The 22057-nt window shown below is 41.7% G+C and overlaps 1 pseudogene; it reads left to right on the forward strand.

Annotated features, from left to right (window-relative positions):
• The window catches only part of LOC129696059 (U5 small nuclear ribonucleoprotein 40 kDa protein-like), an 80947-nt pseudogene that overhangs the window by 3034 nt on the left and 55856 nt on the right, over nucleotides 1-22057 (forward strand).

Raw genomic sequence — 22057 nt, forward strand, 5'->3', positions numbered from 1 at the left:
ATACAAAATATAGACACAAAGTGCTGGAGTAACTCAGTGGGTCAGGCAGCATCAGGCAGCAAATCTGGGGAAAAAGGGATAGGTGACATTTCCTGTTATGACCCTTCTTCAAACTTGCCATTAACAATGAAGAGGAAGAATTGTTTGTCAATGGAATTATCAGGAATTATCAGGAAATGTTGGTTCTGGTACAGAGCTCTTTCCCCTCACAATGGATCAAAATATCTTAACAAGGATGCTGATGTCTGGTTCAATGTAATCCAGTAAACATAGCCCTCTTGTCAGTTTATTTGTCCAATGCGACAAAAATGTCTCCTGGTTGAATCCGCAAATAGGACTTTCATTGTTTCATTTCACATCCAGAACATACAAATAAACCATCTTGATCTCTTGATCTATTTTCTTGCAAATGCTAAGTTATTCCGAAGTTGTCCCAACATATAACAGGGCAATTCAAGATATATATCCATAGTTGTACATTTTAATGTGATAATTTTGTTATCATTTAACTCGGATTGATTCCACGAACCCTGTTCTACCTCCTGCCCTTGCACCAGTTTTGTGCCTAAATATGTGTGACTGGGCTTTGGTATATTGTTGACCAGTTTGCTGATGGTTGCTCCATTTGATTACCTGCAATGTTACCCCGCTCACATTGTTTAGTTGTGCATGAATTCCATATCAAAGCCATGAATAATGTCCTCATCAGACAGCCCTTGTTACCCATGTTTTTATTGCCCAGTTTTATTTGATGAAGAAAAACTTTGTGGAATGAATCGGTTATGATTGCAGATAACAATCCAGAGCTGCACTATTAGCTGTGATGGTCACACACCAGTTGGACATTTAGTTTAGTTTAGTTTAGAGATACAACGCGGAAACAGGTCCTTCGGCCCAATGAGTCCACACTGGCCATCGACCTCCAAACACTAATATTACCCTACACACACTAGGGACAATTTACATTTATACCAAGCCAATTAACTAACATGCCTGTGCTTCTTTGGAGTGTGGGATGAAACCGAAGATCTCGGAGAAAACCCACACAGGTCAAAGGGAGAACATACAAAATCCAGCACCCATCATCAGGATTCAACCCGGGTCTCTGGCATTGCAAGGCAGTGGCTCAACTGCTGTGCCTGAATTGAAGGAATTAAACCCCTTTTGGCTGTAGTGGGTGACTAATTTGATGTGAAACTCTCTCTAAATGATGTGCACAAAATCTACAGCATCTTGCATTGTGGGATAAGCCTTCAATCCTTTGCTAATATCAGTCTTTGCTCAATATACAGAGGCTTGCAAATGTTTTCATACCCCTTGAACTTTTCCACATTTTGTCATGTTACAACCACAAACGTAAATGCCTTTTATTGGGATTTTAAGTGATAGACCAACACAGGTGGTGCATAATTATGAAGTGGAAGAGAAATGATACATGGTTTTCAAATTTTTTTACAAATAAAAAACTGAAAAGTGTGGCGTGCAAAAGTATTCAGCCCCCCTGAGTCAATACTTTGTACAACCACCTTTCGCTGCAATTACAGCTGCAAGTCTTTTGGGGTATGTCTCTACCAGCTTTGCACATCTAGAGACTGAAGTTTTTGCCCATTCTTCTTTGCAAAATAACTCAAGCTCAGTCAAATTGGATGGAGAGCGTCTGTGAACAGCAATTTTCAAGTCTTGCCAGAGATTCACAATTGGATTTAGGTCTGGACTTTGACTGGGCCATTCTAACACAGGAATATGTTTTGATCTAAACCATTCCATTGTAGCTCTGGCTGTATGTTTAAGGTCATTGTCCTGCTGGAAGGTGAACCTCAAGTCTCAAGTCTTTTGCAGACTCTAACAGGTTTTCTTCCAAGATTGCCCTGTATTTGGCTCCATCCATCTTCCCATCAACTATAACCAGCTTCCCTGTCCCTGCTGAAGAAAAGCATCCCCACAGCATGATGCTGCCACCACCATGTTTCACAGTGGGGATGGTGTGTTCAGGGTGATGTGCAGTGTTAGTTTTCCGCCACACATAACGTTTTGCATTTAGGCCAAAAACTTCAATTTTGGTCTCATCCGACCAGAGCACCTTCCTCCACATGTTTGCTGTGTCCTCCACATGGCTTGTGGCAAACTGCAAACGGGACTTCTTATGGCTTTTTTTCAACAATGGCTTTCTTCTTGCCACTCGTCCATAAAGGCCCGATTTGTGGAGTGCACGACTAATAGTTGTCCTGTGGACAGATTCTCCCACCTGAGCTGTGGATCTCTGCAGCTCCTCCAGAGTTACCATGGGCCTCTTGGCTGCTTCTCTGATCAATGCTCTCCTTGCCCGGCCTGTCAGTTTAGGTGGACGGCCATGTCTTGGTAGGTTTGCAGTTGTGCCATACTCTTTCCATTTTCGGATGATGGATTGAACAGTGCTCCGTGAGATGTTCAAAGCTTGGGATATTTTTTTTATAACCTAACCCTGCTTTAAACTTCTCCACAACTTTATCCCTGACCTGTCTGGTGTGTTCCTTGGGCTTCATGATGCTGTTTGTTCACTAATGTTCTCTAACAAACCTCTGAGGCCTTCACAGAACAGCTGTATTTATACTGAGATTAGATTACACACAAGTGGACTCTATTTACTAATTAGGTGACTTCTGAAGGCAATTGGTTGCACTGGATTTTATTTAGGGGTATCAGAGTAAAGGGGGCTGAATACTTTTGCACGCCACACTTTTCCGTTTTTTATTTGTAAAAAATTTGAAATCCATGTATCATTTTCCTTCCACTTCACAATTATATGCCACTTTGTGTTGGTCTATCACATAAAATCCCAATAAAATACATTTACATTTGTGGTTGTAACATGACAAAATGTGGAAAAGTTCAAGGCGTATGAAAACTTTTGCAAGCCACTGTACCTGACCCACTCTTGCAACCGGAAACTAAATTGAAATGTTATTCATCTTTACATGGACTCTGTCACATTATGCAACTGCAAAATATGAACTGTTTGATGTTCTGCAGGCCATTAAAATCTCCAAACATTTGAGAAAGAATCGGCAACATAAAACTGCTGGATCAGCCAGAAAAATTAATTCAGAGATTTACCTATGTCGATGATCATTTTAAACCCACTAGTATGAGTATCCTTCATGCTGCTGAATACATGTTCAGTTTTGCATGGCTAGAAAAAGCATAAGCCAAATTGAGCTCCAGTTACATAGTAATTATGCAGTCTTCTCAAGGTCTCAAGGTCTCATGGTCAGTTTATTGTCCCATGTACCAGTGAAATTTGAGCTACCATACAGCCATACTAAGTGAAAAGCAACAAGACATACACCCACATAAAAGTTACCATAAACATCTATCACAGTAGATTCCATATTTCACACTGTGATGGAAGGCAATAAAATTCAATATTCTTCTTCTTCTTCTCCCGCAGTCGGGGCAGTCAAACTGTCCGCAGTCTGGGTGATCAAAGCCCCCGCAGCTGATGATTGAAGCCCCCTTCGAGTTGATCGAAACTCCCGCGTCAGAGTGGTTGAAGCTCTCTCCGCGGCATGGAGCTCCCGAGTCGGCCTCTTCTAACCAGAGACTCGGGCTTCACAATGTTAAAGTCCACAGGCCCCGCGGTTGGACCTTCAATCCCCGGCAACGGGATCTCAAACTCTGCAATGTTAAAGTTCCACAGACTCCAGTGGCTTGGAGCGCCCGTCGGACTCCAGGAAAGGCCGCCAACTCCACGATGTTAGGGCTTAGTGGGGACGGAGATATGATATGGAGGAAAAAATCGCATGTCCGTTGACTTAAGAGAGTGACAAAAGTTTTCCCCAACCCCCACCCCAGACATAAAACAAACCAAGGAACTCTAAAACATACTGTTTAACACATACTAAAAATAAGAAAGGCCAGACAGACTGTTGCAAGGCAAAAACTGCTCTCTGCTTACTTAAACATAGAAACATAGAAAATAGGTGCAGGAGGAGGCCATTCGGCCCTTCAAGCCAGCACCACCATTCATTGTGATCATGGCTTATCGCCCCAATCAATAACCCGCGTCTCACTAAAAGATGAAATAGCCACACATTTGGATAGAAGTAACAGGATCGGTCCAAGTCAGCATGGATTAACGAAGGGGAAATCATGCTTGACTAATCTTCTGGAATTTTGTGAGGATGTAAATAGGAAAATGGACAAGGGAGAGTCAGTGTATGCAGTGTACCTGGACTTTCAGAAAGCATTTGATAAAGTCCCACATAGGAGATTAGTGGGCAAAATTAGTGCACGGGGTAGAGTGCTGACATGGATAGAAAATTGGTTCGCAGACAGGAAACAAAGAGTAGGGATTAACGGGTCCCTTTCAGAATGGCAGGCAATGATTAGTGGGATACCGCAAGGCTCGGTGCTGGGATCGTAGCTATTTACAATATACATCAATGATTTGGATGAAAGGATTCAAAGTAACATTAGCAAATTTGCAGATGACACAAAACTGGGTGGCAGTGTGAATTGTGAGGAGGATGCTCTAAGAATGGGGAATTACAGACCAGTTAGTCTAACATCGGTAGTGGGGAAACTGCTAGAGTCAGTTATTAAAGATGGGATAGCAGCACATTTGGAAAGTGGTGAAATCATTGGACAAAGTCAGCATGGATTTACGAAAGGTAAATCATGTCTAACGAATCTTATAGAATTTTTCGAGGATGTAACTAGTAGCGTGGATAGGGGAGAACCAGTGGATGTGGTGTATTTGGACTTCCAGAAGGCTTTCGACAAGGTCCCACATAAGAAATTAGTATACAAACTTAAAGCACAAGGCATTGGGGGGTTCAGTATTGATGTGGATAGAGAACTGGCTGGCAAACAGGAAGCAAAGAGTAGGAGTAAACGGGTCCTTTTCACAATGGCAGGCAGTGACTAGTGGGGTACCCCAAGGCTCAGTACTGGGACCCCAGCTATTTACAATATATATTAATGATCTGGATGATTGAAGGCAATATCTCCAAGTTGAAGGCAATATCTCCAAGTTTGTGGATGACACTAAGCTGGGGGGCAGTGTTAGCTGTGAGGAGGATGCTAGGAGACTGCAGGGTGACTTGGATAGGCTGGGTGAGTGGGCAAATGTTTGGCAGATGCAGTATAATGTGGATAAATGTGAGGTTATCCATTTGGGTTGCAAAAACAGGAAAGCAGACTATTATCTAAATGGTGGCCGATTGGGAAAGGGGGAGATGCAGCGAGACCTGGGTGTCATGGTACACCAGTCATTGAAGGTAGGCATGCAGGTGCAGCAGGCAGTAAAGAAAGCAAATGGTATGTTAGCTTTCATTGCAAAAGGATTTGAGTATAGGAGCAGAGAGGTTCTACTGCAGTTGTACAGGGTCTTGGTGAGACCACACCTGGAGTATTGCGTACAGTTTTGGTCTCCAAATCTGAGGAAGGACATTATTGCCATAGAGGGAGTGCAGAGACGGTTCACCAGACTGATTCCTGGGATGTCAGGACTGTCTTATGAAGAAAGACTGGATAGACTTGGTTTATACTCTCTAGAATTTAGAAGATTGAGAGGGGATCTTATAGAAACTTACAAAATTCTTAAGGGGTTGGACAGGCTAGATGCAGGAAGATTGTTCCCGATGTTAGGGAAGTCCAGGACAAGGGGTCACAGCTTAAGGATAAAGGGGAAATCCTTTAAAACCGACAAAATGAGAAGAACTTTTTTCACGCAGAGAGTGGTGAATCTCTGGAACTCTCTGCCACAGAGGGTAGTTGAGGCCAGTTCATTGGCTACATTTAAGAGGGAGTTAGATGTGGCCCTTGTGGCTAAAGGGATCAGGGGATATGGAGAGAAGGCAGGTACGGGATACTGAGTTGGATGATCAGCCATGATCATATTGAATGGCGGTGCAGGCTCGAAGGGCCGAATGGCCTACTCCTGCACCTAATTTCTATGTTTCTATGTAAATTTCTATGAATGCAGGGTGGACAGGTTGGGGGAGTGGGCAGATGCATGGCAGATGAAGTTTAATGTGGATAAATGTGAGATTATCCACTTTGGTAACAGGAAGGCAGATTACTATCTAAATGGCGTCAAGTTGGGAAAAGGGGAAGTACAACGGGATCTGGGGGACTTGGTCATCAGTCTTTGAATGTAAGCATGCAGGTACAGCAGGCAGTGAAGAAAGCGAATGACATGTTGGCCATTATAACAAGAGGAGTCGAGTATAGGAGCAAAGAAGTCTTTCTGCAGTTGTACAGAGCCCTAATGAGACTACACCTGGAGTAGTATGTGCAGTTTTGGTCCCTTAATTTGAGGAAGGACATTCTTGCTATTGAGGGAGTGCAGAGTAGGTTTACAAGGTTAATTCGCGGGATGGCGGGACTGTCATATGCTGAGAGAATGGAGCGACTGGGCTTGTACACTCTGGAGTTTAGAAGGATGGGAGGAGATCTTATTGAAGCATATAAGATTGCTAAGGGTTTGGACATGCTAGAGGCAGGAAACGTGTTCCCGATGTTGGGGTAGTCCAGAACCAGGGGCCACAGTTTAAGAATAAGGGGTAAGTCATTTAGAATGGAGATGAGGAAACAATTGTTCTCACAGAGAGTTGTGAGTCTGTGGAATTCTCTGCCTCAGAAGGCGGTGGAGGCTGGTTCTCTGGTTAATTTCAAGAGAGAGCTAGATAGGGCTCTTAAAGATAGCGGAGTCAGGGGATATGGGTAGAAGGCAGGAATGGGGTACTGATTGGGGATGATTGGCACATTGAATGGTGGTGCTGGCTCAAAGGGCCGAATGGCCTACTCCTGCATTTATTGTCAAATATCACTATATATTAATTGGTGCATGTGACAATAAATGTGAACTTGAATGAACACTGTAGGTCTATAGGTACACAAAAATGCTGGAGAAACTCAGCGGGTGCAGCAGCATCTATGGAGCGAAGGAAATAGGTGACGTTTTGGGCCAAAACCCTTCTTCAGACTGATGGGGGGTGGGGGGGGGGGGGGGGGGGAAGGAAGGAAGGAGGGAGAGGGAGGGGGGGGGGCCGGGGGGGGGGGGGATGGGAGGAGACAGCTCGAGGGTTAAGGAAGGGGGGGCGACAGCCAGGGCTAGCAAAACTGGGAGAATTCAACGTTCATGCCAACCGGACGCAAGCAACCCAGGCGGACGCAAGCAACCCAGGCAGCATCTGCAGTTCCTTCTTGAACACTGTAGGTCTATATGTTATTTTCATCAAGCATATTTATTTCATCTGAGATCTTTTAGGGATGCTTGCACTTATCGCAAGTTATAGGACTCTCACAGTGTTTAACCATGTGTCCTCTTTTCAAACATCGCAAACAGATTCCCTTCTCCTTTAAGAAATCCATCTTTTCTTTATATTCCTTCTTCTTGAATCTTCGACAGCACCTTATGGTGTGACCAAGCTTATTACATAACAAACAAAATCCTTTTTGCTTGATAGTAGGTGCCTCTCCTTTCATTCCACCTCGTTTCCACAGGTATTATAGCAGTAGCAAAACTGCCTCACTTGGGTCCTGATCTTCCTTTTGTTTTAGTAAATGTAGAATGTTTGACAGTTGTAATTGGTTTAGGATCTTGAATACTCCCATGGCGTGGATCTAACATGAACCGTACTTCCCTTTCTAAGAAAGCACCAGGTCAAGCAACATGGCTTCTCGATTCTCCTTTTCCATTATCTGGCCTGCCCAATCTCTCCACTTATCTCTGAGCCTATAGGACAGTTTTAGAATGATGGCTCTAGTATTACTAACACCATTCATGTCCTCCATGAAAATTTTTAATCGAGCTACACCAACCTCTAAGAAATATCGCAAACTCACTTAATGCTTCCACATCTTCTGACTTGATATCTTTCCAACCATAGGCCTTCTTCATGTATGCATTAGCAATCCTCTGTTCATTACCATAACATTCTTTAAGTAACCTTCTTGCCTCTCGATAGCCTTGGCCACCGTGCCTATTAAGACAACTTTCTACAAGCACCTTTGCATGTCCGCTTGTGTAATGCACCAGGAATCGTAAGTACTCTTTTTCATCAGTAGTTTTAATTTCTACTCCTTCATGAAACACCATTATGAAAGCTTCATACTGCAAAGGATCACCATTATATCTAGGAATTTCTATTGGTGGTAGGGTGGAAGAGAGATTTTGTTGAACTATGAGCTTACTGATTTCAGTTTGATGCCTCACCAAATCATAGAATTCACCTTGAGATCTTTGACTTGGCACAGGCGGACGATAAACAGGCCTCTGAAAAGAATACTAGCCTGAGTAAGTTTTGTCACAAGCCATATGATTAGTTTCTTAAACAGGCATCGTCCAATCTTGGCTTCCTCAAGCCTGTGTATTAGACCTCTGAAAAGAGTACTGAGTTGCTGGTTTGTTACGAGCCTCATTAGGAGGCCAATAAATTTGTTGCTTCAGTCTAACATCCAGTTGTTGAGGTAAAGCTTTGTTGGACCACCACTGTTCAAGTGGGTGTTCAATGCAATGAAATCTGATGGTCCTCGGTTGTGGATTTGATCCAGCTGCCTGCCGTCTCCCTTTGAGCAGTTCTTTTTTTCAAATAAGAGTTCACCCAATCAGATACTGTAGAGCTACCTCTTGAACCTTTACCCTCCATCTCAATCTTCGTCCTGGCTTCTTCCAACTTTGTATCCAGTTCCAACCCTTCCTTCTCTCTCTTTAACTGCCTTCTTTATTCCTCAACCTCTCTGCATGTCTATTCCACATGTGCCTCAGCTCCTCTCATTATCTGTTGCAACTGTTCTTCCTGTGCTTCAATCACATGCAGGTGGCAACTTGTAGCGAAAGAGCAGCCATAGTTGCTTCAGCTTCCAAATGAACAGAGGCTCTTGAAATTGAACTGGCTTCTGAACTAGACTTATGTCTTGATCTTCATGTTGAAAAGTTTGAGATACTATCTTGTGGTGTTACTTCATGTTCCATTTCAGCATCTTGTTGCATCACACTACCTGCTGCAGCACACACCGTCCATTGATCAAATTCAGCTAACCATCTCTTTGCATCTTCCATAGAATCATCAAATAATAATCACCTTTTCTTTGAACCACTGGGTGTGTCTTTCGAGTTCTTCCTGAGGCAGCTGTGAATCCAGCAGTGCTTTTTGTTTATCTCCAACCTCTTTAACGAGGCTGTATAGTTGCCCCAGAATAGATTACACTTTATCAGCATTCTCTTCAAGGCACATGAGTTCATCTTGGATCTCTATTAAATCAATAACCCGCTTCCATAGCTTGTTTCTCTCTTTCTCCCTTCTCTCAAACTGGTCTCTCCAGAAATGCAACTCGGTCCTTTTCGGTGAGCTTAACTTGTCTCTTCGGATATGTTGGCTTCTCTCCACCATCTTGTGGCTCCTCTGACTCACCTGCTCCATCTTGCTCCTTGGATTAAACAGGTCTTGGCAGGCTACCAAATCTGCTAATTGGACAAACAGGACCTCTTCAGTTTGCTTCTGTCACTATTGATAAACATTCTGAACCATGTCCTATAAACATCTGATAAGAATCCAAAACAAAACTGGACCTTCATGAAACATCCAAATACTTTTGAAGTATAGAAATGAATTCAGTTCAGAAAGACTATATCTTATCTTGACTTCAAAACATACCAAGGCCAGCATCTGGATTCCAGTTTTACTCACTTCTTGGCTCCCTTCCAAAACTTAGCAGAACTGGCTTCTAATACTTCTCTACTCTTTATCAGAGCCTGTAATTTTACTTTAAAATATGACATTTCGAACGTTCAAAGCATCGCGTTAAGAAGCTGCTCGAATTAAAGCATTCCATTTTCAAGTTTACGGCATTATACAATAGCTGTTCTACGAGCGGGCAAGGAAGTGAGCAGGCAAAATCATCTCTGACCCCTCTCACACTGGCCACAAACTCTTTGAATCACTTCCCTCTGGAAGGCGATTCCAGACTGTCAAAGCTGCCACAGCCAGACATAAAAACAGATTTTATCCATGGTTTTTAAAAACAGTTGCTCTACTCAATAGCCAAAAACCTGTAGCCTCCCTTTGATCTGGTATTTTGTTGGTTCACATGCTTGATCAATGGTGTTTTATCATTAACATTATTATTATTAATGTTTAGTGTTTTCTAAGTCATTCGTAACTGTCACTGTATGTCATGTTATTGTGGGCAGAGCACCAAGGCAAATTCCTTGTATGTGAATACTTGGCCAATAAACTTATTACTTACTTACTTACTCATGCTCTCAAGCAGTGAAGTTTTTAATCTTCAGATAAGTCGCTTGGCTTTGTCGATTATCCTACCGAACAGGTAGATTAAAGGGACTGTCCCACTGCGGCGACCTAATCCACGAGTTCAGAAAAGTTTTCAATTCATACTCGCAGCATGGTCAACACGAGGTCCTAGGAGGTCTTTGTAACTCTCCTCATGCTCGAGAGCAGTCCCCGCGTACGTTAGGCTTCAGCTAGGTCGCGGGGTATTTTTCAAAATGCTGATAAATGCCCCCGAGTAAAAAAAAGTCGCCATGGAAAAAATCTATGTATTTTTTACTCGTAGGTTTAGTCAAGATAGGTCGTAGTAGATCGGCATGTTATTCATAGGTAATTGAGGGTATTCAAACGTAATTGAAGGAGGTAGTCACAGGTAGTCTTCAACATAGAAGGGAGGTCGCAGGAGATCAAAGGAGGTCGTCTTCAGTCTCCACTATTTGGTGTCCAATTTTCCTGAAGCTAGTCGAAGCTAGTCGAAGCTAGTCGAAGCTAGTCAAAGCTAGTCTTCAACATAGTCGAAGGAGGGCGAAGGAAGCCTTCCACATTGTCGAAGGAGGTCTTCAACATGACATTTTTTCAAACTCTCTGAAAATCTTATAAACTCGCCAATTAGGTTGCCGCAGTGGGACAACCCCTTTAACCAATCTCTGGCGAGAGATCTAGTTTCTTCCATTCCTCTTCAACGGAACCAGTTCTTCTGGCAGTAATCTCTTTCAGAGATTCAGCCCAATCTTGTATCCCTCTTCTATGGGACCAATCTTCTACCTGCCCATACTGTAAGGTAGCTTTCTACTAGATGTAGTGACAGATTTTTATATCGTTCAAGGAATCTTTCCTCCAGCCACTATCATTGAAGACAGGGGTTAGGATTAGGAGGTTAGTAGATTATAGAAACGCATTCACGAGCTCTCCACGAGACATTCAATGCCGTCAAAAGATAAATCTTCAAAACACACTCTCAATTAATAGTTTATTTATTGTAGTAGTAAAACAGTGAGATATTCATCCAAACTTCTTCATGTTTAAGTACATTTTGATCTTACTTGTAGTCAAACTCGTGCATGGTCGAAAGCTGTGACCTCTCCCCCATGCTTCTTCAAAATAAACTGAACTAATTACTAGGGCATCTGCGCGAGAATCCCAGCTGCAAACACGCCTCAGACTACATAATAAATCCCACCCGCATAATTATAGGCAGATAAAATTTAAAGGTAACTTAAAGATTATGGTTATAACATACTGAGTTAAGCTCAATGGCTACTACATTCATGTCCTACTCCACCTTAGATATAATTACTTGCCACTATGTTTCATAGATTTTGCCATACCATTTTCCAGTTACCAGCTCATTGCTTGAAGCTTCTGAATAGTTTTTACTGGTTTTCTGGATATGCATATGCAAATTGCTTCATCCTGAGATTATACCATTCAAGCTAGAAGTAGGACAAATCATTCCAAGAAGATTCTGAGCAGGGCAGCACAGTGGTGCAGCAGTAGAGTTGCTGCCTTACAGCGCTTGCAGTGCCAGAGATCCGGGTTCCATCCCAACTATGGGTGCTGTCTATACGGAGTTTGTACATTCTCCCCGTGATCACTTGGGTTTTCTCTGAGATCTTCAATTTCCTCCCACACTCCAACGATGTATAGGTATGTAGGTTAATTGGTGGTATAAGTGTAAAATTATAAATTATCCCTAGTGCGTGTAGGCTAGTGTTAATGTGCGTAGATCGCTGGTGCAAACTCGGTGGGCCAAAGGCCTTGTTTCCGTGCTCTATCACTAAAACTTATTTATTTATTTTTTATTAGCAATTGTACAAGAATAAAACAGTCGGCATATAGAATTATACAGTTATTGTACAGCTCAATTTTAACTTTTTAACTTGGAAATAAAGGAAAAGAAAAGAGAAAGAACGAGAGAGTAAAAGTGAGAGGTGCAAAGATAGGACCCCTAGACTACCAAGGTAGTGTAGCCAAAGAGTGGATAAAAGAAAGGAAGAAAAAAAAAGAAGGGAAAAAAAAGTGGCGATATATTCGCCTCTCATCCCCCCCCCACCCACCTCACCCAACCCATAGTTGGATTTAAATCCAAAGTTGTGTTGCACCATACTATCCTTGTAAGAATTTGGTGAAGGGTGTCCATGTCTTGAAAATTTGATCTGGTTTTTCTGCCAAGACAAGTCTAATATTTTCAAGATGTATTGTCTCGGACATGTTTGTAATCCACATCTTAACAGTAGGGACTGATGTGTGTTTCCAAAATTTAAGTATTAGTTTTTTCACCGTTATCAGGCCATAATAAAGGAAATGTCTTTGAAATAATGTTAGCTCAGAACAGGCTTCTGACATACCTAGAGTGATCAGTTCAGTGTCGGGGTCCAATTTTATTTTAAGTATTTTAGAAAAAAATTTAAAAATTCCTCTCCAGAAATTATGTAACTTTATACAAGAGGCAAAAGAATGGGTTATAGTTGCTTCCTGAAGGAGACATTTATCACAAATAGGAGAAATATTTGGGAAGATCTTATTCAGTTTAGACTTTGAATAATAATGTCTGTGCAGTATTTTAAATTGTATTAGCGAACGCCTAACGTTAAGAGAACAGTTGTGTATGTATAGAAGACTTTCCTCCAATCTGTCTTAAAATTGTTTGGCTGAGCTCATCTTCCCAAGCTCGTCTAATTACTTCCGATGATGGAGTGTGTATATTTAAAAGGGTATTATATAGGTATGATATTAACTTGTTTGAATCTGAGTTTCTATTCATACATTCGTCTGGTGTGTCTGGAATCATGTATTGATAGTCTTGAGTATATGATTTCAGATAGTCTCGTATTTGAAGATAACTAAAGTATTGGCTACCTTTCAGATGATATTTCAACTGTAATTCTTGAAATGAGAGAAGAGTTCCCATCTCATAAAGATCTCCCAGTTTTTTAATTCCTAATCTTTCCCAGTGTGTGAACGTCTTGTCTAAGATTGACGGCTTAAACGAGGGATTATTGGCGATTGGTGAGAGAAGAGATAAATTTCTCAGTTTAAGGGTTGATTTCACTTGTTTCCAGATTCGTAGGGTACTGTGGATAATAGGATTTTTCTCATATACTGTTTTCTTCAAATTTGGGGGAGAGAAGAATCGCGCCTATCTTAAAAGGCGAACAATTTTCTCTCACCATTATTAACCATATTACCTGTTGGCATGTGTTGTCCATCCAATAGATTATGTTTTTAATATTCGTTGCCCAGTAATAGTACAAAAAATTGGGGAGAGCCAATCTGCCAATTTCTGTGGGTTTACATAGATTTAGTTTATGGATTCTGTGTGGTTTGTAATCCCAAATAAAGTTTGTGATCAGAGAATCGAGTTTTTTTTTAAATGTTTCAGGGAGATACATTGGTATTGATTGAAATAGGTACAGGATTTGTGGAAGGAAGACCATCTTTATGGCATTTATTCTACCTATGAGAGACATCGGAAGAGTTTTCCAAAATTGAATAAGGGTATTTAATTTGGTAATTAATGGTGGAAAGTTTGCTTGAAATAGAGAAGTGTGTTTTCTAGTTACGTGAACTCCAAGATATATAAATTTTTCCGTAGCAATTCTAAAAGGAAATTTTAGAAGGTGTGTCGGATCTTGAGGCGTTATTGACATAATTTCACTAAAACTGAATTGTATCACTAAAACTGAATTGATAGGTTAAATGCATTGAGGGAGTTTTATAGGGACGGTCTCATGATCAAGGATCAATCACTACGCACTGAAATGAGGAGGAATCTTTGTATTAGGCATTGTACTGGGTTGTGGATGTTGGGTCTTTAAGGCTGAGACAGGATTTTTTTATTACAGGATTAGCAGAATAGATCGGGTCTCTTGAACAGAGTAGGTGAGTCTCTTGAACAGAACAGTCTCTTGCCCAGAGTAGGTGAATCGAGGACCAGAGGACATAGGTTTAAGATGTAGGGGAAAAGATTTAATAGGAATCTTAGGGGTAACTTTTTCACACAAAGGGTGGTGGGTGTATGGAACAAACTGCCAGAGGAGGTAGTTGAGGCTGGGACTAACCCAACACTTAAGAAACAGTTAGACAGATACATGGACAGGACAGGTTTGGAGGGATATTGACCAAATGCGGTCTGGTGGGACGTGTAGCTGGAACATGTTAGTCAGTGTGGGAAAGTTGGGCTGAAGGGTCTCTTTCCACAATGTATCACACTATAACTCTATGAGGATTATTATAGATGAGAGGGAGAAGACAAGAAAATGGAGCTGGTGTCACAGATTAGATCAGTTATGAACTTACTGAATGGATGAATAAATAAAGCCGAGGGACCAAATTGCCTCCTTCCACTCTGATTTATTGCATTCTCATGTTCACTAAACTGAATGGGAGGATTGCGAGTACGAATATTTCTTCTGGCATTTAGCATGAGTGAAATCCGTCTCCATTCCTCTTGATTTCTTCCTGCGTTAGTGTGGTAGGAGAAGATCTTGGTGTGTGCTTCAGTTACCAAGAATTCAAACATGTTTATTACCACTTTATATTTAGAATGGTCGGCCTATGATGTGTCAACAATGCATCTCCAGATGGTTTTATAGCATAACGCTGGACATTTTGCATTAAAATGCCTCACGACGGAAAATAACAGTAAATATTTAAAATAAGCTTATGTTTTATTGTGAAATGCTATCAGCATTTGCAATGCCTTTGGAAAAGTTCCATTTTTGAAAGCACTGCATTTTCCATTAAAGCACAACTCACTAAAATTCTATTTGCTAATAAAGGTCATTAGATAGTGTATCACAACATAATTGCGCTAACTGCTAATGATAATTAGAACTGTTATCATGTCTCTGCAATAAAATGATTTAGGTATATTTGTTAATGGGCAAATCAGACGACTAGTTTTGATGATGTCCTTAACCATTTTTCTGCAGGGCATTAATGAATATTAATACTTTTGAGCAACAAGTTTGCTTTAAAGGAATCAATTCCTAATTCTTTTCATCATGTGAAAACTGGGCAAGGTTTATTTTTCAGCTGTCGGTGCTAAATTCCTCAAACCACAAAGCATTAGAAAAAAATCAAGTGCTAGTTTCCCATCACTGCCTCTTACCCATAATATAATCATGTTGTCAAAAGGTTAATGGCTTGATGATGATGCCACTCAACTAATCATCACACCATGTTCAATGTTTACTCCTCTCAATTTATCATATATCCCTCGGGTAACTAACTTCTGTTGGAGTCATTTTTTGTTTTGATTTCTGACAGGTAAGTGTCTATCATTTCACCGCCCAAACATGCAATTGCGATAACTATCTTTGTCTCTTAAACTAATCAAAAGAAAAGTAAAAAAGGAAGTGTTTAAACTGAACAAGTTTAACAATGGAAAAATCTTTTAATAGGCTTTTTAAGATTAATTCACTAATTGGAAAATTAATATTGGGTTATTGGTTAATCATGTGTCTGTGACCTGAAATCAGATGTTCATAATATTCACCCTTATTTTCATGCTTTCAGTGGACAAACAGTACTAACAAGGCCACTGCTAGCATTAGTATGTAAATGCGGTACCCGGATGTGGCGACGAAGGTCGAGAAGCCAAAGCAAAGAAGTGGAAGCGAATTAACCGAACGGAAACAAAGCCGAGAAACCAAATAACCAAAAGGGTGATAAGCCTAAAAGCAAACTCACCGAAAGGCCGCTCTGCCGAAATGGCAACTCACTGAAAGGCTGCGTCACCTACAAGCCAACTCACTGAATGGCCGCGCAGCCACAAAGTCAAATAATGGACATGAGGTCACCGTGGGGTGGGACTTGTGAGCGATTGGTCCAGACCCGCGCGTCCATCACATCACTGGCCGATGGAGAAAGGAGGTGGGGGTCATTTTCCCACACAAGCCATAGGTGACTGGCCTCTCTGAACCCGAGCACCGTTGTAAGCGGCCGAAGGAGCGCATTCCTCGGGACAGCCCCCACTCTCCCACGGCCATGGCGGTCTCCGCCTCATCTCCCCCGTGCGGCCGCACTGTGATGGGCTGTGAGTATGCAACACACGCACAAACACGGGCCCGGTTGGAACAGAGGTGTGGGACAGGCTGGTCCCTCCACCCACCCAAAGTCACTGACCACGATGCACCGCCATCGGACCCCAACCCCCAAACCAGGGTGAGTCACCCCCCTGACCCCCAGACCCCGACCCACACACGGGGTGATTTACCCACGATACCCACACCGGATGATTCACCTCCACCCCGGCCGCGGGGACATACAGCTCGGGGGATTGGCAGCCATAGTAAATCGCTTTTAAAACATGGGGGGGTCACAAATTCTCTCGTGGGCCGATGATGCATGACAACTAACAATTTTTATCTCCTCCCACTCTCCCCCCCCCCCCCCCCCCCCCCCCCCCCTTCCCTTCCCCCCCCCCCTCCTCCCCCGACAACAAGAAGCACATTCTATTTATTGTTTAAACACTGTAATACCATCTGGTTGCCTGCATAATGCACACAAGCTTCCACGCACAAAACACCGGATAATCCGTAATCTCTTTTAACCAAAGATGGACACAAAAAGCTGGAATAAAAGCCTTGTCCCATGGTAAGAGTTCATTCCAAGAGTTCTCCCAAGTTTCCCCTGATTCGAACTCGGAGATTTACGATAAAGGCCACTCATCGGTACTCGGGGCTCTCGTGGGACAGGGCTATAACACAGCAGAACAGGCAGCATCTCTGGAGAGAAGGAATGGGTAGCGTTTCGGGTCGAGACCATTCTTCAGACCTGATGATTGAGTCTGAAGGGTCACCTATCATCGGCACGCGAGAGAATTTGTGTGTCCCCCCATGTCTTAAAAATGATTTACTATGGCTGCCAATGCCATGAGCCGTCTGTCCACGCGGCCGGGGAGTGAATCACCCAATGTGAGTATCGGGGGTGAATCACCCCATGTGTGGGTTGGGGGGTTGGGGGTGAATCACCCTGGTGTGGGGGTTGTGATCCGATGGCGGTGCATCGTGGTCAATGACTCTGGGTGGGCGGAAGGACCAGCCTTTCCCATACCACTGTTCCACCTGGCTCCGTGTGTGTGTGCGTTGCAGACTCACAAGCCATCACAGTGCGGCTGCACGGGTAGATGAGGTGGAGGGTGGCCGTTGCTGTGGGAGAGTGGGGGCTGTCCCAAGGGATGCGCTCTTTTAATAATAATAATAATAATAATAATTTTATTTATAGAGCACTTTAAAAACAAACATAGCTGCAACAAAGTGCTGTACATCACTAATCCTTGACAAAAAAGTTAATACACACCAAAAATAACAATCAAAAGAAATAGTAGGAAAAGACATGTAAAATAAAGAAACATCAAAAACACCACAAACAGAAGCAAAGCCTCAGGCATGGTCAAAAGCCAGGGAGTACAAATGCGTTTTAACACTGGATTTGAAGATGGACAGTGAGGGGGCCTGTCTGATGTGCAGCGGCAGGGTGTTCCAGAGTGCCGGAGCAGCAACAGAGAAGGCTCTATCCCCTCTGAGCCTCCGACTAGACCTCGGTACCTCCAGGAGCAGCTGACCAGCTGACCTGAGGGACCGGGCAGGAGTGTATGGGTGGAGCAGCTCAGAGAGGTAAGGCGGGGCGAGCCCATTCAGAGATTTAAAAACAAATAACAGTAACTTAAAATGAACCCGAAAGTGCACCGGGAGCCAGTGTAGGGAGGCCAGAATTGGCGATATGTGCTCCCTCTTTCGAGTCCCTGTTAAAAGGCGAGCAGCAGCATTCTGAACCAACTGGAGACGAGGTTTGGTCACTTACAACTTGCTGCTCGGGTTCAGAGTGCCCAGTCACCTATGGCTTGTGTGGGATAGATGCGGGGGTCTGGACCAATCGCTGACAAGTGCCCCCCCCCCCTCCCGGCAATGTATTTTTAAAAAATATTTTATTTTATTAGAAGTAAGTACAATCATATGGCACCAAAGTGCTTAATATATATTTTCATAATACATTTTATGTACGGCTTCTTATTTTTTTTTGTTATAATAAAGAAGAATAAGAATAAGAAAAATAAATTAGATAGTAAAGGATAGAAAGACGTGAGATATATAGTGTGTGAAGAAGAAGAAAAAAGAAGAATGAATGAAGAAAGTTGAAGAAAAGAAAATAGGAAAAAGAGAAGAAGACATAAAGAAAAGAAGTAAGGAGATCATTGTTTATAATCTTGACCATCCCTCGTCCAGTCCTGTAACAGTTAGCTTTTACAATTGTGTTGCACCATATGATTCCAAAAAGACGACAACTGGAGACCAACTCGTTATGAATTGGTCTGATTTATCTATTAGGAGGAATCGCATTTCCTTAAGATGTGCGGTGTCCAACATGCTTGCGATCCACATTTTAAGCGTTGGTAATTGATGTATTTTTCCAAAATATAAGTATTAATGTTTTTGCTATTATTTAAAATTTTAAATAAATTTTGAGATGCGTTCAATTTATTCCCATCTTCCATTACTCCAAATATAATCATTTCAGTACTAGGTCCCATTCTTATCTTAAATAATTTTGTAAATATTTCAAAAATATCACTCCAAAATCTATAAAGTTTTATGCAGGAAACAAAAGAGTTTGTTATAGTTGCGTTTTGGGATAGACATTTATCACAAATGGGGGATACATTTGGATAGAATTTGTTCAATCTTGTTTTTGAATAATATAATCTATGTAAAATTTTTAAGTGATTAGATTATGTCTTACATTTATCGAACGTTTGTGAATATATATCAAGTACTTTTCCCATGTAACCTTTGTAATTTTTATCATTAATTCCCGTTCCCACTCTTCTCTAAGTACCTCTGTCGATGGCAGGTCTATATTTAAAATACTATTATATAAATATGATATTAATTTTTGTGAGTCAGCTTTAATATTCATTGCTTCTTCCAATAAGTCAGGATTTATTTTTTGATATCCTTGTATGTATTTTTTCATGAAATCACAAATCTGAAGATGTTTAAAATATTGGTTGATTTTCTATTTAAATTTTAATTGTAATTGTTAGAATGATAGTAGGTTTCCGATTTAATACATATCCCCAATCCTTTTAATTCCGAAACTTTCCCATTGGTTATATGTTTTATCAATAAGAGATGGTTTAAATAAAGGGTTATTCGCTATTGGCATTAACAATGATAAATTTCTTAATTTTAAAGATAATTTTATTTGTTTCCAAATTCTTATTGTATCATGTATAATTGGGTTCTTCTTATATATTGTGTTGTTCAGTTTTTTCGGGGAGAAGAGGATCGTTCCTATATTACAAGGAAAACAATCCTCTTTCTCCATTTTTATCCATTCTGTCTGTTGGGTAGAACTGTCCAACCAATAAATTATATTCTTAATATGCACTCCCCAATAATAATACATAAAATTCGGAAGTGAAAGTCCCCCGACATCTTTTGGTTTACATAAGTGTTTTTTTTTTAAATTCTATGCGATCTATAATCCCAAATAAAGTCAGTAATATTAGTCTAATTTTTGGTATTTTGGTATATATACAGGTATAGACTGAAATAGGTATAATAATTGTGGTAGGAAGATCATTTTTATAGCATTTATCTAACTAATAATGATAAGGAAGTGTTTTTCAAAATTTAATCAGCATATTAAGTTTATTTAATAAAGGTATAAAATCATTGTTGAATAATGCTTTATATTTTCTATTAATCTGAATACCCAAGTATTTAAATTTTTCTGTTGCAATTTTAAAGGGGAACTTCAGTAAGTGTGTAGATTCTTAAGGTTTTAACGTCATGATTTCACTTTTATTCCAATTTATTCTATATCAGAAAAATCCCGAATTCCTCTACTAAATTTAATAAATTTGGTATGCTCGTTTATGACTTTTTAATGTATAAAAGTATATCGTCTGCATATAATGAATTGTTATTCTTTGAGTCCCTAGTATTATAGCCCTGAATATTCGGATGAATTCTGATACTTTCAGCCAAAGGTTCTATCATCAGGGCAAATAGCAGGGGTGATAACGCACATCCCTGCCTATTACCCCTTGATAATTGAAATGTTTGAGATAACATATTGTTAGTTAATATTCTTGCCATCAGTTTATCATACAATCATTTTACCCATGTAATAAAATTATCTCCCATATTAAATTTTTGCAGTACTTTATATGTACTGCCACTCTACCTGATCAAATGCTTTTTCTGCGTTCAAAGAAATAATTGATATATCTTCTTCCTCTACTTTATGTGAGTACATTATATTAAACATGCGTCTCAAATTATTAAATTAGTATCTTTTGGGTATATGTCCCGGCAATGTCATGTCCGTTATTTGACTTTTTGGCAGAGCGGCCATTTGGTGAGTTGGCTTGTAGGTGACGTAGCCTTTCTGTGAGTTGGTGTTTCGGCAGAGCGGCCTTTCGGTGAGTTTGCTTTCAGGCGTCCCACCCTTTCAGTTAGTTGCATTTTAGGTGTCCCACACTTTTGGTGAGTTTGCTTTTAGGCGTCTCACCCTTTCGTTTTTTTTTTCCCCATTTGGTTATTTGGCTTCCACTTTTTTGCTTCGGCTTCTCGTCCTTCGATGCCATGTCAGCACATGTGTAAATACAAGGCCCAATTTCATTGAGTGATGATTAAAGGCATACCCATGTTTCTTAAAGACCATGGCACTGAAATCATTCCTAGCCTCAGATTATACACTTTTAATGTACTGAGTTATTTATGGATGACGTAAACATTGCGTCCCGCTGCCCACCTTCCCCCCATATTCATGACTGTTCAAAGTCCATGGTGTGATGAACTGTAAATTGTACCTCATGTTGAAAATACCCACAGTTCCTCCTCCTTTAGTGCATCAGACAGATGGAAGACACTTAAAAGATGCTTCAGCCTCTGCATGTAGGGATGAGGATCAGAAAGGAACAAAGAGGTATTTTCCCCACAGTAATTTCAAAGACCTCGGTTGGAGTATTCAGAATCAGGCAATAAATCACCAGCTCCTAACTATTTGATCGAATTTGATAGAATTTATTTGCCACACAACCAGGGTTGGTGGAATTTGGGTTGTCTGCAGCGGTACAATAATAAAGAACACACAACCACAATAAAAATGTAACACAAACATCCACCACAGTTATATTCATCACTGAGGTGGAAGGCACATAATTTGGCCAGTCCTCCTCCATTTACCCCCAGTGGACCGGACCAGAGTCCAGAGTCAATCCAGGATCGGCTCTTCCTCGCTGGAGAGCGTGGCTTTAAGTTGGTGTAGGCCGCAGGCCGGCGGTCGAGATTTAAAGTCTCCGCCGCAGCCAGAAGCACCGTATACTGCAGGGCCGGCGGTCGAAGTCCCCTCCAGGGGTGATGTTAACTTCACGCCGGGCCCACGGTAGCAGTTGGCCGCGGGCCGGCAATGGTGGATTCTTCTTCCCCCCCCCCCGGGTCCCCCACGAGGGATCCCGGGCTGTAGACGCCGCACCAGCTGGAGTTCTGCAGACCACGACTTCAGGCTGCCGGCTGCCCCGGGCCAGTGAAATGGAGCGCTCCCCTCGAGCGAGCCCCAGCGAGGGCTCACCCGCTCCACGACGAGAGTCCATGCTGCGCCTGCCGCTGAAGCCCCGAGCGCGTCTCCGGGATAGGCCGCGCCAATCCTTGATGTTATGGGGGGGGGGGGGGGGGGGGGCGACCTGGAAAAAGTCGCCTCTCCATGGAGGAGGTGACCGAAGCGGTTTCCCCCTTACCCCCCCACACCACCCCCCACACAAAACACAC

The sequence above is a fragment of the Leucoraja erinacea genome, chromosome 4 (genome assembly GCF_028641065.1).
Source record: "Leucoraja erinacea ecotype New England chromosome 4, Leri_hhj_1, whole genome shotgun sequence".
In the NCBI taxonomy this organism is placed as follows: Eukaryota; Metazoa; Chordata; class Chondrichthyes; order Rajiformes; family Rajidae; genus Leucoraja; species Leucoraja erinaceus.